This window comes from Octopus bimaculoides, chromosome 8 (assembly GCF_046866305.1).
Source record: "Octopus bimaculoides isolate indiv1 chromosome 8, ASM4686630v1, whole genome shotgun sequence".
Lineage (NCBI taxonomy): Eukaryota > Metazoa > Mollusca > Cephalopoda > Octopoda > Octopodidae > Octopus > Octopus bimaculoides.
The window spans coordinates 94,859,200-94,880,982 of NC_142935.1; the positions used below are offsets into that span (position 1 = coordinate 94,859,200).

Consider the following 21,783-nt stretch of genomic DNA (forward strand, 5'->3'; position numbering starts at 1 on the left):
AGGTAATAGTATCAGACCCCGTGAGTGTCAACATGAAAATTATTTTTTTCATTTGGATTAAAACAATATAATATTGGCACTGTTTCGGTATTACATGTCAAAAGTGAAAGAAGATCTATATTGTAATATATTTTGTTTCACTTTTATTCTTTCACTTTTAATTCTAATGTGATAACACTAAGATCATCTTATTTCTATTAAATTTATGAGACTTTCAGAACAGCAAATGCATGCGGCAGCACGTCAAAAGAAGAGCGATGAGACTTTCCCAAGATCAGCAAACACATGCTGCAGTACATCAAATGAAGTCGCAAAACAGAAGCGAGATGAGAATTTCCCAAGAATTAGCAAAGGCATGCTTCAGCATTTAATGCTGAATCATTAAAATAATGTTTTAATATTTAGACACAGGTCCAATAGAACAGCTCTCAGAAATAGACTATGTACAAATTCTTTCTTCACAACTCCTGGAACTGCTTTCCGATATGATCCATTCCATTCTTATAAAAATGACAATTTTGTCCAAATTGGTGTGCTAAATTCAAATTGTCATTTCTGCAAAGCTTTAAAATTTCCAAATGAAACTAATGGCATGTGGTAAGGTAAGATTGAGCTCCTCCTCAACCACTTATAGATTTTCTGGAAGGCACTTCCATCCAGTCAAAGGACTTTCTGAACAATATCACACAATACAACCCTGCATCTCAAATGACATCATTTGGTGCATCTAAGGAAATAGCTGAACATGGATTTACGCTAACATTCAAAATTCAAGGGCAAGTCTATCACCTCATTGTTTCCTTGTTACCCACAAATGAACAACCACAGTTTCTCCAAATTTACTTTATGAGTGATGTAGGACAACAGACCCGAAGGAGGTGTCAAAACTTCAGATGATGGGTCATGTTAGACGCAGCGCCAAATGCCGCAAAGGAAGGTATATCTACTGACAGCTCTGCAGTGCATTCAAAAATCACATGACCCCCACCTCCAATTTTCCATGACAGGCTATGGCTTGGAATTCTCCAAACGGACACATGACATCTCACTCAGTTGAATTAGCCTATACTTTACTCCACAAATATTTTGTTGTCAATGCTGCACTTTTCCGTATCACGTGTTTCAACATAATTGTAATATATATACAAACTGCCATTTCAATCCTGAGCAACGCTGGGTATCTCTGCTAGTATATATATATATATATTTCTCTTTTATTTGTTTAATTCATTAGACTGTGGTCATGTTGGGGCATAGCCTTGAATTTTTAGTCAAATGAATCGACCCTAGTACTTATTTTTTTAAACCTGATATTTATTCTATCATTCTCTTTTGTCAAACCACTAAATTATGGGGATGCAAGCACACCAACACCAGCTGTCAAGTGGTGGGTGAGGAGACAAACACAGAAAGACACACACACATATATATATATATATATATATATATATATATGACATGCTTTTTTCAGTTTCTTATTTCTTTGTTGCCCACAAGGAGCTAAACATGGAGGGGACAAATGAGGACAGACAAAGGGATTAAGTCGATTACATCGACCCCAGTGCATAACTGGTATTTAATTTATCAACCCCGAAAGGATGAAAGGCAAAGTCGACCTCAGCAGAAATTTGCACTCAGAACGTTACAGCAGACGAAATACCACTAAGCATTTTGCCCGGTGTGCTAACGTTTCTGCCAGCTCGCTGCCTTTCAGCTTCTTTCAGTTTCTGTCTACCAAATCCACTCACAAGGCTTTGGTCATCCCGAGGCTGTAATAGAAAACACTTGCCCAAAGTACCATGCAGTGGGACTGAACCCAGAACCATATAGTTGGGAAGCACAAAACTTTTATTGTTCAGTTTTTTTTTCAAATAATAATAATAATATATATGTATTATTCATTACAAATCTTTAGGACTTAGACATTGTTATTCATCTCTCCATCAGGTGCAACATGCAAGAGAAAAGACTTCACTGGTATGGCCATGTAATGTGTATGAATAAAGACAGTTGCATCAAGAGGTGCCAATCTCTTATTATAGAAGGAGCATGTGGAAGAGGTAGACTCATGAAGACATGGGTAGACTCATGAATGACAGGGCACCGAGACTCTTGGTGGTTCGTTGTACTTGACATGTCAAGCTAAGTAAAAGCATGGTTGCCCTTGTATACAGCACATCCCCTACAACCCTCTTCAGCTGAGCATCCCTAATCTTGCAGGCTCATAGGTGCTGGTGCCACATAAAAGGCACCTGTGCTGGTGCTGCATAAAAGCACCCAGTACATTCTGTGAAGTGGTTGGCATTAGGGAGAGCATCCAGCCATAGAATCCATGCCAAAACAGGCATGGAGCCTTAACAGCCTGTCAGCTGGTCAGTTTCTGTCAAACTGTCTAACCCATGCCTGCGTGGAAAATAGACATTAAATGATGATGATGATGAATCTTAAATAACATGCACTGTAAAACCTCCAACTTGCTGTTATTTGTATAAAACAAAAGAAGAACAATGAAAATAATAATAATGATGTTGGATAGTATTTTAAAAATTACTGTGCACTTAACCACTCCAATCCCTGTTATCAGGGGAAAAAATAGATGTTGAGGTGATGATAAGATAATGATGATAATTGTCTCCTTTAGTATTTTTCCTTTTTGGGATTCTTTCTTGAAAATTTCTTTCAATTAATAAACTGTTTCATATTCTTTTACTCTTACTTGTTTCAGTCATTTGACTGCGGCCATGCTGGAGCAGTCGAACAAATTGACCCCAGGACTTATTCCTTGTAAGCCTAGTACTTATTCTGTCAGTCCCTTTTGCCGAACTGCTAAATTACAGGGATGTAAACACACTGACAAACGATGGTGGGGGTACAAACACACACACACACACCCACACACACAAATATATGCATATGTATGTATATATATATATATATATATGTGTGTGTGTGTGAGGAGGGAGAAGACCCCCTTCGGTCATGACTGACCATGGGATTGCACCTAGAAAGTTACCTTCCAAGGCACAAGTCCAGGCAAGGTTGTTTATGGAAGGCCAGCAGTCGCCCATGCATACCAGCCTCCCCTCTCCACGCCACCAATGTTATCCAAGGGAAAGACAAAGGTTGATACAGCTTGGCACCAGTGATGTCGCAACTCATTTCTACAGCTGAGTTAACTGGAGCAGCGTGAAATAAAGTATCTTGCTCAAGAACACAACACGCAGCCTGGTCCGGGAATTGAATTCACAACCTCACGATCATAAGCTCAACAGTCTAACCACTGAGCCATGCACTTTCACTCTATATACATACAACACACTTCTTTCAGTTTCCATCTACCAAATCCACTCACAAGGCTTTGGTTGGCCCAAGGTGACATGCAGTGGAACTGAACCTGCAACCATGTGGTTGGGAAGCAAGCTTCTTACCACACAGCCTACCTCCTGCCACAGTCACGCCTAAATTTTTTATGAGCAAGTAGTTTTATATCTATAATTTTGAAGATATTTGAAATATGTGTCTTCCTAAAATAAATATTTTACTGGAATCAACATCTCTCTCCACCTCCCTCTTATTAAATATTCTGAAATCTTTTGAAACTCTTAACTTTTGCACATCTTGTGATTGAACTTGGTTTAATTGAGTGATAATATGGTGGCTCTCTTTTGTGTCTAAGGAAGATGTTCACTTAATTCTAAATGTCTTTTCTTTCATACACTTGAAGCCTGATTCTAATAGCAAGTCAGGTCAAAACAATTTTTGACCTGACATATTCTGATCTGAGACTTATACTAGAGTGTCTTCTCTAAAACTCCTTGAGGAATTTAACTCGGTATTTCAATCAAACAAAACACTTCTTAATTTTACCAAACTACCACTTCTGAGAGTAGTAACTTTTTACCTACACAAAATTATCTATTTCAAGTTTTGTGCAGTGCACATTTTGAGAATAAACCTTATTGCCAAGAATACACAGGACCTGAACTACCAACCTCTCAGCTGTTTGTCTAATATCCTTTCCACTTGGCTATTTGTACTTTCAACAATAAATATAAATCAATAGATAATTCCAGAGAAAAAATAAAGTAAGAAATTTCTTAAAATCTAATAATATCATTTATAAAAATGTAAAATATATTTGTAAGTTCTACATTCTTGTAACATTCATTAGTGTGTATATGCTGTTGTTTTCAATATGTGAACATTAAAGTGCTTAGTATATACTTGAGCTAAAATATTTAGAGTTGTGTGCATGTGAGGAACTCTGTATGAAAACCTATACTCTCATTTCATAGACATATCTGAAAATATCAATGATTATGACAACAGGCTTGGCTTTTTCTTTTTACTTCTGTGCATTCCAGTTGACAACGGGACTGCAGTGGGTGGTAAGATGGCGCTGTCAAACTCATCCAAACCTACCCAGCATAGAAAAAGTGGACGATGATGTTAGTGAATTCAAGTCTCATGTGGAGCCCACTGGCACCAGACACAACATACAAGGATGGGCTGAAAAGTTCATAGGTCTTTTGGTACCTGATCAAAAACACACTGGGTTGACCCATCACAGGAAAATCTGATGTTGTTTGAGGCTGGTTTCCTTGAGCGTTTTCTAACCAAAGATGTATGCTGGCTTCATCACTTTGAGCTAGAAACAAAGAGACAATTCATGCAATGGAAACACTCCTCCTCACTTATTCCAAAGAAAGCTAAGGTTGTTTCATCTGCAGGGAAGATGATGGCCCCAGTTTTCTGGGGTGCTGAAGGCATTGTTTGTTGGCTATGTTCAGAAGGATCACACCATCAATGGAGCATACTATGCCAACTTATTAAGGCAGCTATGAAAGGTTGTCAAGACTAAACACCCAGGGAAACTGATGAAAAGGGTCTTGTTTCATCAGGACAATGCTCCAGCACACAAGTCCTTGGTTTTAATGACTGACTTTCACCAGGTTGATCACCCTCCCTGGTTTCTTGATTTGGGCCCATCTGATTATCTTCTGTTCCCCAGTGCTGTTGATGACTTTTTTTGACCAACAGGATGAAAAATTCTTCACCAATGGGATCCAAGCACTGCAACTCTGATGGAAGGAGTTTGTGGACTGCAAGGAGGTCTATGTTGAAAAATACTCCTCATTTGGTTACATTCCAAGAGTATCTTGGTCAGCCTATGAGCTTTTCAGCCAAAACTTATATATAAAAATGCAAGTTGCAATCTGTAACAATTCTTAGAATAGTCATGGATTGTCAAAGAATGACAACTGGTGATCAACTCCACCATGAAGTAAAATCACTGAAAATACAACCACACTCCTATCTCTGGTTTTATTTTACCTAGCTAAATGTTGGAACAGAAGTCATTCATATCACCTATTATCTTCAAATCAGATCAACAAGTTTATAAATAATGCCAACTCTATTTTTAAAAGTTCAACAAAACAAACTCATTTAGAAATTTGGCAACGATGGAAAAACCATTGAAAAATCTCCACTGTTTGGTGATTGTGGAAGCAATTTAAGGTGCTATCATTATCAATGAGGAAGAAAATTGCCCACAATAGAAAACAAGGCACACACTCGCTTAATTATACCCATTTTTTTCTTCTATGCTGAACAACTATTGCACTCAAATAGATTCAAAAAGTGCCAAAATATTATCTGGCGAGCTGGCAGAAACGTTAGCACGTCGGGTGAAATGCTTAGCGGCATTTCGGCTGCCGTTACGTTCTGAGTTCAAATTCTGCCGAGGTCGACTTTGCCTTTCATCCTTTCGGGGTCGATAAATTAAGTACCAGTTACGCACTGGGATCGATGCAATCAACTTAATCCCTCTGTCTGTCCTTGTTTGTCCCCTCTATGTTTAGCTCCTTGTGGGTAATAAAGAAATAAATATTCCACAGGATTTTTCAACATCTCCCTCATCATCATCAGTTTAGCATTCCCTTTATCATGCATGCATAGATCAGTCAGAATTTATTCAGGTAGTTTTCTATGGCCAAATGTCTTTCTTGTTACCAACCCTCAACTGTTTCCAAGCAAGATAATTATTTCATGGTAGGACAGAAGATTGGAAATGAGGGACACTGACATTCATTTATAACTATCATGTAATGTCAAGACAAAGAAACAAACACTCACACATAGATAAATATATATAATAGGCTTCTTTCATTTTTTTTTTTTTTCCATCTACCAAATCCATTCACAAGGCTTTGGTTGACCCAGGGCTTCTGTAGATGTCACTTACCCAAGGTACTACATAATAGAATCTGAATCTATGTGCTTGGGAAGTAAATTTCTTAACCATACAGCTATAGTTGTGCCTATCCATGCCTACTCACCTAAATGTACTGGATCTATGCAACAACCTCAAGAAAGCAAAATGACTTCAACGTGAATGGTAACATTGAATTTTTGTTGGGATAACTCCAATAATAGTGAATGCTAAAAAGAGTGAGAAATTGAAATAAAAAAGAAATCATTTGAACTTGTATATTCACAAAATTTCAGGATTTCTTCTTTGTAGTATTGCTTTCTATACATCTAAAATTGTTCGTCATCTTTTAAATTTCTCATAATATTCTAATTATGTCCTGTGTCATTTGTATAAAATACCTCATAACCTACTGAAACATCAGTGAAAACTCTAGTTATGTTTTCATAGAATAATACAAATAGAAAACTGTGGTTTCCCTATTGCTTTCTCTAGATCAATGGCAAAAATTTACATTTTTCATACAGTACCCTTTTTGATTTAGAGGTAAATTATACTTTAACACAACAGTACCCATTTAATTAGGTACATATCTTGAAGTATTTAGTTGCTTCATTTTTATATTTAAGCATTAGTGGAAAAAAATTCTATCACTAATTTTATATTTAGGAATTACTTGTTGTTTATTTAACTATTAAAATGTTAAAATGCACATTTTTTGCAACTGAAGATTATTCAGTTATATATTTAATATCAATTAATTCCAAGCAGATATCATTTTTAATCAAAAATTGCAAGACAACACACTGCCTTTTTTTAGCAGTAATGTCTTTCTTTCTTCCAACATCAGCTCAATTATATATATAAAGCTCAGCTGCTAATCATTAAATATAAATAAGTCATAAAATAACTATAAAGGTAATTATTAGCTCTCTATAGAAAATATATTTTATGTAGTTATTGCTTTATTATTTCTATTCTACTGAAATATTTCCTGAAAGCAATGATTAGCAAGTGGATTAGCGACTGTTAGGCAGTGAAGTTCCCACACTGTTCACACCCCACAACTTGACAGATGTCTCTGATTTTATTATTATATTATTGCAGCTAGGTTATCTGATAAAGAACTATGAATACAGACTAATTTGTCAAAGTCTCTTGCTAGGTTTTATGACTCTCCACAGCAATATATATCAATGTTCTGATTAACTTAAATGGCACAACACTTGGGAATGAAACTCATGTTCGTTTATTTCTCCACAGTGTCTTTTTACTGATAGTTTTATAATCTGTGACAAAGTGATTCTTTTATTGAGTGTAAAGAGTAATTCTCATATAAAGATGAAAGCAATATTGTTAGACATAGGAATCAATTTCTTTTAAAAGGTTATAAAATACAGTTTTTAAACATTATAGGTGTAATAAAAATTTTGTCACGCATGTCTTTTGGCATATGCATCTATCTATATATATATGCATCTATGTGCATTTGTGTATATGTATATATATATATGTGAGTGTTTATATTTATAGCCTGCTATCCTTCATTCTAATAAGGTGTCCAGTCCAACCTAACCAGTGCATGTGCACCATCACCTCAATACTCAAGATATCAGCTGTCCTCAAGACCTGTGTGTCTGGAGCTTTTATGGTCCAGCCAACATTCAGAATGTGTCTCAAATATCTCTGATGAAAACGTTCAAGGACCATTACATGGCACTTGTAAAGGATCCATGTCTCACATAAGTAAAGGAGTGATTCCGGAAGGAATCAGTTGCTCTCTGCAGGATCCCTAAGCAGATGCTGTATGGGGAACTTGTGAATGGAAAGACACCCTGGCAGAAACCAAGGCTGCGATTTAAGGACTGTGTCAAGTCCTCATTAAAGGCCTGTGATTTGCAGGGGACTGACTGGGAGAGCAATGCCTGTTATCACCACAGATGGAGGAAGCAGATTAAGGAGGGGGTGGGCACTTGAGATAGCATGTATTCTGCATCAAGAACTTAAGCGTGCTGCTCGAAAGCGCACTGCTGGTGTAGTGAATGGGGAACGCTTGGTTTGCAATGTTTGCAGTGGTGTATGCTTGTCAAGAGCAGGGCTCATTAGCCACCAACGGAGCCGCAAATGCAAAATATAAGTTTGTCCTAGAGTGCACAATGTTCCTGAATGTCAGCAATGGTCTTCCTTGGTCACGAGTGGACAGCAATCATGTATATATATATAATGTTAATATATATATGTACATGTGTATATGTATATATATGCATAAATGCACATATATGTGTGTATGTATGTATATATATGTGTGTATGTACATATATTTATATATATATATGTGTGTGTATATATATATATATATATATGTATATATCAGGACATCCCATAAGTTCTGTCCGAATTTTGAATAAAGAAAACAAGTGATCAAATGTTATATTTAATTGAAATTTAATCATCAATGTACTTTCCCTGATTATCTATGACTTCCTTCCATCTATTTAGAAGCTTTTTAATCCCATCAATGTAAAACTCTTTTGGTTTCAAAGCGAAGAACTCTGAAATGTCAGTTTCGACCTCCTCCTGGCTTGCAAAATTATGTCCCCCAAATGATTCTGTAAACTACGAAACAAATGGTAGTCTGAAGGAGCAAGGTCAGGAGAATAAGGTGGATGAGGAATTTTTTCCCAACCAAGCTCTTCAATCTTCTGTTATGTAATCTTTGCAGTATGGGGTTGCACATTGTCCTGATGAAACATCACTCCTTTCCCGATTCACTAAAGTGGGTCTTTTTTTCTTCAAAGCTTGGTTCAAACACTCTAATTGCTGACAGTAGACTTGAGCATTGATTGTTGCATTAGGCAGTAACAATTCTAAGTGAATTACTCCTTTGCAATCCCACCAGATAGAGAGAAAAAACTTTTTTCCATGAAGTTCCCTTCTCGGTTGTGGTTGAGCTTTTTCCCTTTTACCAAGCCACTGTTTACGATGTTTAACATTTCAATAGAAGATCCATTTTTCGTCACCAGCCACAAGTCTATCCAAAAAGGGTGAAATGAGTTCACGAGAATGGAGAGAAGAGCAGATGTCAACTCTGGATTTGCAGTTGCTTTCAGACAATTCATGGGGCACCCATTTTCCAAGTTTTGGAACCTTTCCAAATTGTTGAAGATGATGATGATGGTTTGAACTAAGCTTTATTGCCAATTCTTCAACTGATAATGCAGGATTTTCTTCAAGTAATGCCTCAAGGAGCTTATCATCAAATTCAACTGGATGTCCTGAAATCTCCACTTCTGAATTTTGCAAATCATCTTCTGCAAGTTCTTTCTTTCATGCATTCTTTCCCATAAACTGAATGTATGTTTCGAGCTGCTTCGGCTGTAGAATTTCCTTTTTTGTACTCATAAAGCATTATGTGCCTCAAATGCTCTTTGGATACTTCCATGTTAGAAACAGTTTTAATCAAAGAAATTTTAATTCTATTATTCTGTAAAATGATATTTAGTTAGTTTAAATGTATACAAATGCATAAAAATAATTTTTAATTCCATTAGACATTCCAAAATACTATTAAATTTCATTCAATTTTAAAAAAGGTAAAATCAGACAGAACTTATGGGATGACCTGATATATATATATGTGTGTATGTGTGTTCATATATATATAAATATATACACATATATATATATGTATATATGTGTGTAATTGAGAAATGTAACTCTACACTGTTACCTGAAGATGACACTCAGAGTAGCATGCAATATTGAAATTTTTACTTAAAATATTCATTCTACAAATTTACTGTTAAGTACTGTTTTCCTACTTGCCATGTCACCCTACTTCAGATATGCATATATATATATATATATATATATATATATATATATATAATGCAAATGATATATGAGCATATGGATGTATACATACATATATGTACATACCTACATCTATGTATATATATATATATATATATATACACACACACTTTCAGTGTGAATGTTTTTGTTTTTTTTATACAGCACTTTATTTTACAATCCTGTAAATAATAATGTATTTTTATATAAGCTTAAAGCTTATGGCTATCACCGTGCAACGTGGATAGGAAAGCCTTCTATTTTTTTGTCAAGGGCTTATATGCCCCTTTATTAGACTATTTTCCTTAGTCATTGCATGATGATCGCCATAAACTTTAAGCTTATATAAAAATACTATTATATATATATATATATATATATATATGAACTAGCTAAGATACCCGGCATTGCTCAGGATTAAAATGGCATAGTTTGTATATAATATATATAATATATTACATTTATGTTGAAACAGGTGATATAAAAAACTGTTGTGTCTGGGGAGTCATTTTCTTATTGTGCCTTAAAATTTAACACACTCACCGGTAAAATTTCCACTTATTTTTCTTTTTATTTTCCTAAAATTTTCATTGCGTCTTGCAACCTTATCAATAGTCTTGAGTCAAGACTTCAACACACAAAATCACATAAAAAATCTTGCAAACCAAATCCAAAAACGAAATATATATATATATATATATAGTTCAAAAAAACAATAACAAAAAAACAAAAAAACAATAAGGTGAGGACGTGATATGGATAGTATTATTGGACGCTCAGGAAAGGAAAGAGAGAGAAATAATACATTTCTAAATCTCTCAGAGAGAAATAATACATTTCTAAATCTCTCAGAGAGATTTATGCAGTAGTGATGTGATAAAGTAGTTGTATGCTGTCAACTTAATGTGACAGTTCCCTGAAGGGAATGATACTACTGCTATTTAGCCTTAGGAAGCAGCACTGCTTCCTGTCTGCCTTGACACATTTCCTGTGGCCTTATGTTTACAAGGGGGAGACAAGCACCTCCACTTAGCTGTGCCTGCAGGCTTAGCTAAGTGTACAGCCTTGTAGATATCGTATCTCCTCTGAAAGTCACGAAGTGTGATGGACTCAAGATCAGTTGCAGGTATTGCTTGACGCAGTGTACGCTTCATATAGTAATGCTTGAAGATAGCAATTATTCCCTGGTCCATTGGATGCAGAAGAGATGGTGTTCGGAGGGATGTATACAACGGTAATATTGGGGTCAAAATCTGATGTTTTGTGGGTGGCCAGGAGCATTATCTAAGATAAGTAAAACCTTAAAAGGAATCCCCTTCTCCTTACAGTACTTCTTTGCTGCTGGGATAAAATGATTGAAGAACCAATCTTCAAAAACAACAGTAACTCATGCTTTTGAATTAGCCATCCATATAACAGGGAAAGATACCTTGGGTATATTCTTCAGGGCATTGGGGTTGTGCGCATGATACTCAAGCAATAGCTTTAACTTAAAATCTCTTACACAATTACCTCCCAACATAATGGTCACACATTCTTTTGAGACCTTGTAGCCTGGAATAGTTTTCTCCTTGGAAATAAATGAACGGCCTGGCAATTTTTACCAATACAATCCAGTTTTATCTACATTAAAAATCTGTTCAGGAAGAAACCCGTTTTCTTCGATGATTTTCTTTAATGCATTAGAAAATTCTGCTGCTGCTTGTTTGTCAGCTGATGCACTTTCACCTTGCTTCTTAATGGAGTGATAACTTCTTCACTCCTTAAATCTCATGAACCATCCTTAACTCGCCTTGAACTCTACATCTTTCTCGTCTGGATATTATTTCTTCAGGTCCTCTCTTGAATGATTTCTCGACTAATAGTAGCACACTGACAATTCGACTTAACAATCCAAAGAGAAAGAAGACTTACCATTTCTTCAAAGATTTTGCCTCTTTCATTACTGATGACAGTGTTCTTCATCTCTTGGGCTTCAGATTTGATATGTGCTAAAATCTTGTCTTTTGTACTATCGTCGATACAGTTGTCCAACTCATCCCAAAAGATTGCGCAATTGCTACCACTTTTTCACCTTTCTCATGGTGTTTTATCATAGCCAGTTTATCTTCCAGTGTTATAGCATGATGCTTAGCACTTTCATCATCATCATCATCATCGTTTAACGTCCGCTTTCCATGCTGGCATGGGTTGGACGATTTGGCTGAGGACTGGTGAAACCGGATGGCAACACCAGGCTCCAATCTAATTTGGCAGAGTTTCTACAGCTGGATGCCCTTCCTAACGCCAATGAATTTTCTTAGGAGCCATGGGAGCAAAAAATAAAGTCTCAAATGAACGAGCATGAGAAAGTAGTCGATAAACAGCCATAAACGAATCTAAATTTGAAACAATCGTGGGAATCACAAGTGACAATGACACCTAACAGTAGATATTGGAACTACAGTGCAATATGAGCTCTGAAAGACCAATAAATGAGACAGCACAGCTGATTTCATGATTTCATTCACTAAGCTACACTATAGTGTGTATCTTAACATTTACTGTATATTAAAATGATCTTTATATTTTATTCTTATTTATTGTACAGTAACATGATTTTATGTACTTTTAACGGTTTTCTAGTGATTTTATGATTCCAATATTTGTGGCAGATAGGCGTAAAGTCGAGTAAAATGACTTAACTTGATTTTTATTTTTCCATATATTATTTTTGAAAACTGACATATAATTGAGAACGACTTAAATCGAAGCAACCTAAACTGAGGTATACCTGCATATGTGTATAGTAATAATGAAAATAATAATCCATGGATAAAATTCATAAATACTTTAATTTATTACAGTGCCTGTTTCCACAAATCACATATTTCTTATAATCATAGTCCATATTCTTGAGATGATTACAGTACAGTCCATAGTATCCATGGGAATCAAGTGGATCATATTCATGTTTATTTTCACAGGCTTTTTATATAGCACCAGCATATAGATATACAATATACATAAAATATATAATTTAGAGAAAATAACCCACAATTATTTAATTCTCAATCGCATATAGAAAAATTCAATAAATAAATACACTAAAAAGACCTATAATAAAAATAAAAAAAGTACAAAGTAATAAATATTAAAATAGTAAAAATGACTACAGGTGTTTCATAACCATATTTTCAAATAGAAAATAAAAAAATAAAAAATCAAATCGTATTAATGTATTAATTAGTATGATGATATTTTTAGTGAATATTATATATTAATAATTAAATGATGCTATGATTTTTATAAAATAAATAATTTCGGTGAGGGGGGGGCGAAAATTCTTGATGCACAATACCACAGATGTCAAAGAAAATGATGAGTATGCTCTTCATTGAGCTGTGACTCTGCGATGCACCCGTGCCATTCGAAACATTGCATATAGACCATTGCGTTGTCACTGTAGTCTTGCTGAAGCATGATCAATGTCTCTGTAGCAGACTTCCCAAATTTAACGCAAAATTCCATGTTGGCTCTTTGTTCCAACTTCCTGTCCATGACAAAAATCACAGACTACTGCATACACATGATCACAAAAACACAAATTTCACAACTTGCCAAGTAAACACAGTGATGTCATATTATGTGGTGAGTATGGATGAAGATAGCTCTGTGAAAAAGTGTCACGCTCTAGTGGTTGAAGGAACCTGTGGAAGATGTAGACCCAGGAAGACCTGGGATGAGGTGGTGAAGCATGACCTTCGAACATTAGGCCTCACCGAGGCAAGACTAGTGACCGAGACCTTTGGAAATATGCTGTGCTTGAGAAAACCTGGCAAGCCAAGTGAGACCATAACCTGTGGCCTATGCCAGTAGTGTAACCAGCCCACTTATGCATACCTTTCTTTAGACATTAAACTCTGCTTGCGAAGACCTGTTGAGGCAAATGAAATTGAAATCAAATTCGCTGATGTGGCTGATGACAGCACCGCCTGACTGGCATCCGTGCTAGTGGAACGTTAAGAGCACCATCCAAGCGTGATTGTTGCCAGGGCCACTGATTGGTTCCCGTGCCTTGCTTCCACACCTGAAACTTCTCTAGTTCTGATAGTGACTCAGCAATTAATGCAAAGTCATCAGCACAGAGGAGCTTCCAGGGGCAAATAATAAATGCATCCTTTTAAAGCCTAGCCAGGCTCATGGGCCCGGTTTCAATGGCGTATGTGTTCCCCAGCTGGATGGAATGCCAGTCTATCACAGCGTTACTCATTTTTGCCAGCTGGGTGGACTGGAGCAACGTGTTTTGCTCAAGAACACAACGCGTTGCCCGGTCCAGGAATCGAAACCACAATCTTACGATCATGATGCTGACACCCTAACCACTAAGCCACACGCCTCATATATATATATATATAATCAAAATAAGCAACAAGGATATCCAAAGTTAATGTAGTACGATTGTTTCATGCGACTCCATTTATTTAAGCAATGTGAACATTACATCAATCCTCAGCTGCACAAAGATATAGAAATTTACTGAAATTTCATTTCAACAGAAAGACATATTTTTGTAACTACATTTAAACTCTTGGAGTAGAAAGGAAGAATACTAAAAAACATTTGGACTTAGCCAAACGACATAGGCTAGTCTGTATGGTCTGGCTAAGTCAAAATGTTTTTTTGTATTCTTCCTTTCTACTCCAAGAGTTTAAATGTAGTTACAAAAATATGTCCTACTATTGAAATGAAATTTCAGTAAATTTCTATATTTTTGTGCAGCTGAGGATTGCTCTGCATTTTACATTTGATGTAATGTTCGCATTGCTTAAATAAATGGAGTCGCATGAAACGATCGTACTGCATTAACTTTGGATATCCTTTTTGCTTATTTTGATTTTAATTACCTTATCTTGGAATTGTATGGTTAATACCATATTTAATTCTGATGCCTAAACTTAAGTACCATATCCACCTTGAATCTAAATTTTATATCTATATATAATATAGATTTAATCAAAAGATTAAATGTGGTACTTAAAATGTTTGAGGCACCAGAATTTGGTAGGGTAAAAACCAAAAACAAAATCAAGAGATTTGGTGAATAAAATTTGAAGAAAAGCAACAAAATTTCAATAGGTTATAGCAGTATGTACGTTTCGTACAAACTTCATTTATTTATGTAGTGAGAACACTACATAAAATGTGCAATGAAAATGTACTCCTCAGCTGCATAATGGAATTTCATTTTAGAAAGTCATTTTGTAGATGTGTGCAAAAAACAAAAGAGAAGAAAAAGTACCATCTTGACTATGCTGCTGTTGAAGGATAGCAAGATCCCTAAACATATGCAAGGCTGTGATTTAAGGACTGTGTCAAGTCCTCATTAAAGGCCTGTGATATGCAGGAGAGTGAATGGGAGAGATTGAATGTGTGTATATACATATATATATATATATATATATATATATATATATATATATATACACATATACATATATATCGTGATGGCACCTGTGCCCTGTGTCGCCTTCCTGGCACTTGTGCCTGTGGCATGTGTAAGGACTTTCGAGCGAGATCGTTGCCAATGCCCCTGGACTGGCTCCTGTGCAGGTGGCACGTAAAATACACCATTTTGAGCGTGGCCGTTGCCAGCACCTCCCGACTGGCCTTCGTGCCGGTGGCACGTAAAAGCACCCACTACACTCTAGGAGTGGTTGGCGTTAGGAAGGGCATCCAACTGTAGAAATCAGATTAGAGCCTGGTGTTGCCATCTGGTTCACCAGTCCTCAGTCAAATCGTCCAACCCATGCTAGCATGGAAAGCGGACATTAAACGATGATGATGACATATACATACACACACACACACACACATATATATATATATATATATATATATATATACACACATATATGGTTGATTGTAAACTTGTGCAATGTATAAACTTAGCAGATTTTTTTTAATTAGTTGCTTTATTTGGCTGCAGTCAGTTTGACGGTCTCTGGCTTAGGGTCTCTCTCTCTCAGGATAACTTTAACTTTTGTTTTTACATCAGTATGTAGAATATAAATATTCTGAAGAGTCCTGCAACAGTTTTGAGTATTTTATTCCTGTCATTGCAAGGGCTCTATACTTCTTTCTAATTAAACACTTGTAACAAGTTGAGATAACACTGAATATTGTGTGTTTATGTAGATACATAAGTGAGGATATATTTGATTGCTGGCTCTAGTTCCTTGAGTCAAACACTTGCTAATAAAGCACATGTTAGTTATCCAATGCCTCTACTCTAGATTCTTTCCGTGCCTGAGTCACTGAGACCTAATTATTCCTAATGTAGTACTGTTCTAATGATATATGAACCATTAATCTTCTATTTGGAAAATCAACATTAAGTTAGTTCACCCAACTCTAATCCTCTTTCTTCATGATTTAGGAAATTACAAATGCAGAATATCAGTAATTATTCTGTAGGAACATTTCTCTTACAAGGGAGTAAATTTTACGTCAAATGACTTGGAAAAACATTTTGGTTGACAAACTTTAAAAACAATTGGCTGTAAAATGTTAAGACTTTCATATTATGGTGGTTATCTCATAGATATTTAACCCTTTAGTATTCAGATTATTTTGTCAAAAGTAATGTTTATTTGTCTATATTGTTTTGAATTAATCATACATTATCTGGTAGCTTTGAGATTTTGATGGTGTGATAATTTATTTTTAGAATGACATTGTAGGGTAGATAGCAAAGACCATATCTTGCTAGTTTGAACATAAAACAAGTAGAATATTTTGGCCAGATATGGCCACTTTGAATGCTAAAGGGTTAAAACAATTATTTCTTTCATTGTCTTTATTATTATGAGCCTCATTACTTACAATACATTTTTCTTTCCTAAAGACATTTTCGTACATAAATTATTATGTTAATATGTCTTTTACATTGTTGTCTCTTGTAATCTGCAGAAATAGACTTCTTTTTAGTTTTCATTCAGTTGATGCCCTCTTTTTCTTTTTAAGTAGTATTTATTTCGATAAATATTATATTGTAAAATGTGAATATAGGGCCTAATTATCTTTCAATAATTTAACACATTATTTCGCTCTTAAACTATACATCCTACCTGCTTCTCTACAGTTCAATTACTCTATGTAAATCAGAACCGCTATACTTAATTATCTCCCCTATATTCCTTCTGTTCAAAACTATCCAATTCAGCTAACGCTTTGCCAACCGTGGAAATCACTGGTGACTCACCATGCTACCAACTTATTATAGCGTGAGAATCACCAGCGACTCCCAATGCTGTTGTTTTGTGGAGGGGGTTCTATTACTTTGACTCAAACTACATTATTCGAAATTTAGGAAATGTACAGAACATGTTTCATTGTATTTCTCTGATGGTTTTCAATTTGTATCAACAGAAGCTGAGATAGGATCTGACAAGAAGGGTGGAAGCCACTGTCATCTCCATCATTGGAGTACTACTCTCTATAAAATAATTTTTGTAACGAAGAACTTATTAAGGCATATATAATATAATCTGAAGGGAAAAAATCATAAATAAATGAAAACGAATCCATAGATGGAGGTATAATGAATATTTTAACACTTTTTAACATGTGTTACTAGGATCATGAAATCATTTAAAAAATTTTGCTGAACCTCAGAAACCCCCCCCCCCCTAAAAATTTGTGTTTTCTCAGTTATATTATACACTCTTGGAACTCAACTTCTTATATATATATATATATATATATATATATATATATATATATAGTCAGTACATCATAAATCTGAAAGTTACAGAGCAGCAGAGTATTTAGATAAAGATAGATATGGCCAGTCTATTGGGTTATCCTAAGTTTCTTGTCCATAAAGCACTTAGCTTTACAGCATCCTTCCATTTTGAAGAGAGGTAATAGGCCATTGCCCATTAGAGTCTGATGAGATGCTGTAAAGCCAGGTGCTTTATGGACTCGAAACTCAGACTAACCCTATAAACTAGCCATAACTATTTTTGTCTATATAACTATTTAGTTCATTATCCTTTCTAACTAAACAGTAGTTTTTTAATTCTAATTTCAAATCTGAAACTATTTAGATATTTCCTCATAGACATACCTACTATGCAAAATTAATTCAAAATACATTTGTAGTTCTTAATCTTATATTTTCTAATATCAAATGTTTTGTGATTAATACCACTATGCATCTTATTTTATTGTGTTTAGAAACTGGTTGATTGATTAAATTTTGTGCAATGAAAGATTTGTATACCATTGCACTTATTGCCCTCAGTTGAAGGTTTCATACATTCAATTTCAACTTTATAAACATCTAAAAATTTGAAGTAACATATAGAATATAATTTAGCACAATCAGTTAATTAAACAATTTTGATATAAAGTAAACGGATACATTGAAGTGAGATTTATTTTGTTCCTAAATTATGTTAGATTTAAAATTTAGAATTTCATTCTGTTTATTGTCATGCATTTCCAAGTTAAAAAAAAAAAAACATGCTTAACCCATTACCTACCAGTGATCTCATATGAGATCACTTAAAAATTACAAATTTCGTAATTATCTGTCAATATTTACACATATCTAACCTTTTTGCTATATCTACTAGGTATATTTCTCTGATATTCAAATGAGGTTTGCTAATTTTTCACCCAATATCTTGCTTATTCCTATTTAAAATGTTATTTTGAAATGTTATTTTGATAATTCCAGCGTGTTTCTAAGGCTTTTTTTATGCTAGAAATCAAAGTTTCATAAAAAAAATTCCAGTTAATAGTATTATGGGAAGTAATGGGTTAATTTGTATATTTGTCTTTCTCATAATTTGTGAATCTCTTAGATTTTATTGTTCAGTTTCCAGTGTTTAATTTTTCTTTGATTAACTTAAAGTGTATTTGCCACAACACCTGCAAAAATAAACTCTAGTTAAGCTTGGTTTCACACAACCGACTTTAAGTATAATAAGCAACATGATATTCTATTCTAAATCTATAACCGCATTAGCAGTCTTATAGATACGTTTTCATCATAAATGTTACACCCAAATGAAGACTATCTATTTCAATTTATTTCTTTAATAATGTTAATCTTATTTTACCATTAACTGTCTGATATTTTTGATCTAACACTAATGTTCGCAATTATAGTGTATTTTTATTTTCACTGTTGTCATCTCTATTTTAACTTTAATAGTTTCTTGCATTTGATATCTTTTACAGTACGCATGTTGGAAAACTTTATAAATGAAAATTAATACAAAATGAGTATATATTACTTGGTTTGCCAGGCTTCTAAAGCATATATTTATCAAAATTTTTGTCATATTACCTAAATTCAAGAGTATTTTATCTACAGGATGACAAATTTTTATTGCTGCTAAATGCTTTGTCTGCCACTCATCTATAAAGCACCTTAATGCAAAACATGAGACACTAGAGACTAGTAGAAGATAAGACAATATAATATACAACTGAGGGCTTCATTGCAGCTAGTTCAGTTAGTTGATTTTTGCTTTTTATTTTTTCAAAGTTAGTAAAATGCACTTGAGTTAATTTTATTCAATAAACACATAGCTTAAAGATTTAACTCCTCTTCCTTACAATGACAGATAAAGTGAAATGAAATAGCTACAACTGGGAACTTGACTACATTGCACTTTCAGTCTATTGGTAACTTTACATCTTCACTCTGCTTCTTATTGTCCCTATGAAATAAAGAACTGATTGATTTACAGCATGACAGGTCAGGATTAATAAATATCACTTAGCATTTTGTTCGATGCCAGCTCACTGCTTTAATAATAGTAATAATCCTTTCTACTATGGGCACAAGGCCTGAAATTTTGTTGGGCAGGGTTAATTGCTTACATTGACCCCAGTACTCAACTGGTACTTAATTTATCCACCCTGAAAGGATTTAAAGCACATTCAACATGTGCAGAATTTGAACTCAGAACCATGCAAACATAGAAAATGAATGTTAAATGATGAATATAATGAGTTGGAAGAATTACTGCAAAGCATTTTGTCCAGTGTGCTAACAATTCTGCCTATTTGTCACCTTAATAATAATAATAATAATCATTGCAATCCTGGTTGAACATTCCTGACAAAGTCTCTCCACAATTCATGATTTTCCATTGCTCTCAGAAGCTGCACCTTACAGAGGTCTGTATCATATGAGAGTTAATCAATGAATGTTCAAGCAAGTCATCCTCTACTGCGTCTCCCATGAGTTGGTTCCCATTATAGCTTGTGTATAACTTCCTGCTTACTTCTCCAGCTATGTACTGCAAATTATAACTGTCTTTGAGCAATTTTAGTTATCTTGGACAAGTTTCAATATAAACTTTCATTTGTAATATCTTGATACCAGTTTATGTTTTACAGAACCCTAAGCATTTTAATGTATGCACCATCTAGTTTCTTCTCAAATGCTTGTGTCAGGGTCCATGTATCTGATTCATACAGCAACACTGACTCAAAAGAAGTTCTGAAGAGTATTTTGATTTTTCTAGGTTGATCTGACTTACATATCTTTTCCATTTTTGCTCATTGCAGCCTAGGCTTTGGTAATTCTAATGTAGATGTCCTTTTTTGATGAATTTATCCAGCTACCCAAATACAGAAAATTTTCTATATCTATATTTGGGCAGCTTAGGCACAAGGCCTGAAATGTTGGGGGAGGGGGCTAGTTGGTTACATTGACCCCAGTACTCACCCAGTAATTATTTTATCAATCTCAAAAAGGATGAAAGGCAATATCAACCTCAGCAAAATTTGAATTCTGGATATAAAAACAGGCAAAATGCCACTAAGCATATTGTCTGGCATGCTAATGACTCTACCAGTTCACTGCCTTTTTAATAATAATAATAATAATAATAATAATAATAATAATAATAATAATAATAATAAAAAAAATTCTTTTATTGGCCACAAAGGCTAATATAAATCAAAACATTAAAGGACAATGCAAGACGATAAATAATAACAATCCTTTCTACTAAAGGTACAAGGCCTGAAATTTTAGGGAGGTTAAGTCGATTACATTGACCCCCCCAGTACTCAACTGATACTTAATTTATCAACCCCGAAATGATGAAAGGCAAACTCGACCTCAGTGGAATTTGAACTCAGAACATAGCAACAGATGAATTACTGCTAAGCATTTCATCCAACATGCTAATGATTCTGCCAGCTCACCACCTTAAATAATAGTAATAAAAATGATAATGCCCTGATGCAGTATCAAGCAGTGGCTCTTATGGCTTCTGATCTTAACTGATTGGAAGTGTTATCATGTACATGATTTGCGCTGGTGTAAAAGATGAACTACAGCAAATATTCTGCTCAGTACCACAGATTTGCCTGTCAGTCGCTTGACCTTGTCAATTGAGCATGTTTCTTAATGGCTGATAATATATACATCTCTGATCATGAGCAGGAGTAGTGGGAGAGCATCATAGCCGTGTGTTGAAAGGAATTCTATGAGGTTTAATAATTCACTTCTGGAAACATGAGTGTTTTGTTCATCATCCTTAAACAACCCTTATTCAGGGACCTTTTGAGTGGTATGGACTGCTCAACCCGAAGAAAATTCTAACTGGGCTTCACCTGCTAGGTCATGCACTGTTTATCTCAATATAAGATCATCATGTCACACACATGTGGTTGTGTTGCATGTGCCTGGTGTACCCTTATCA

General features: G+C 34.9%; 1 protein-coding gene across 4 annotated transcripts in view; it reads left to right on the forward strand.

The window, feature by feature from the left end:
• Positions 1-21,783, forward strand: part of LOC106874583 (uncharacterized) — a 236,416-nt gene that overhangs the window by 83,740 nt on the left and 130,893 nt on the right. The window lies entirely within an intron of this gene.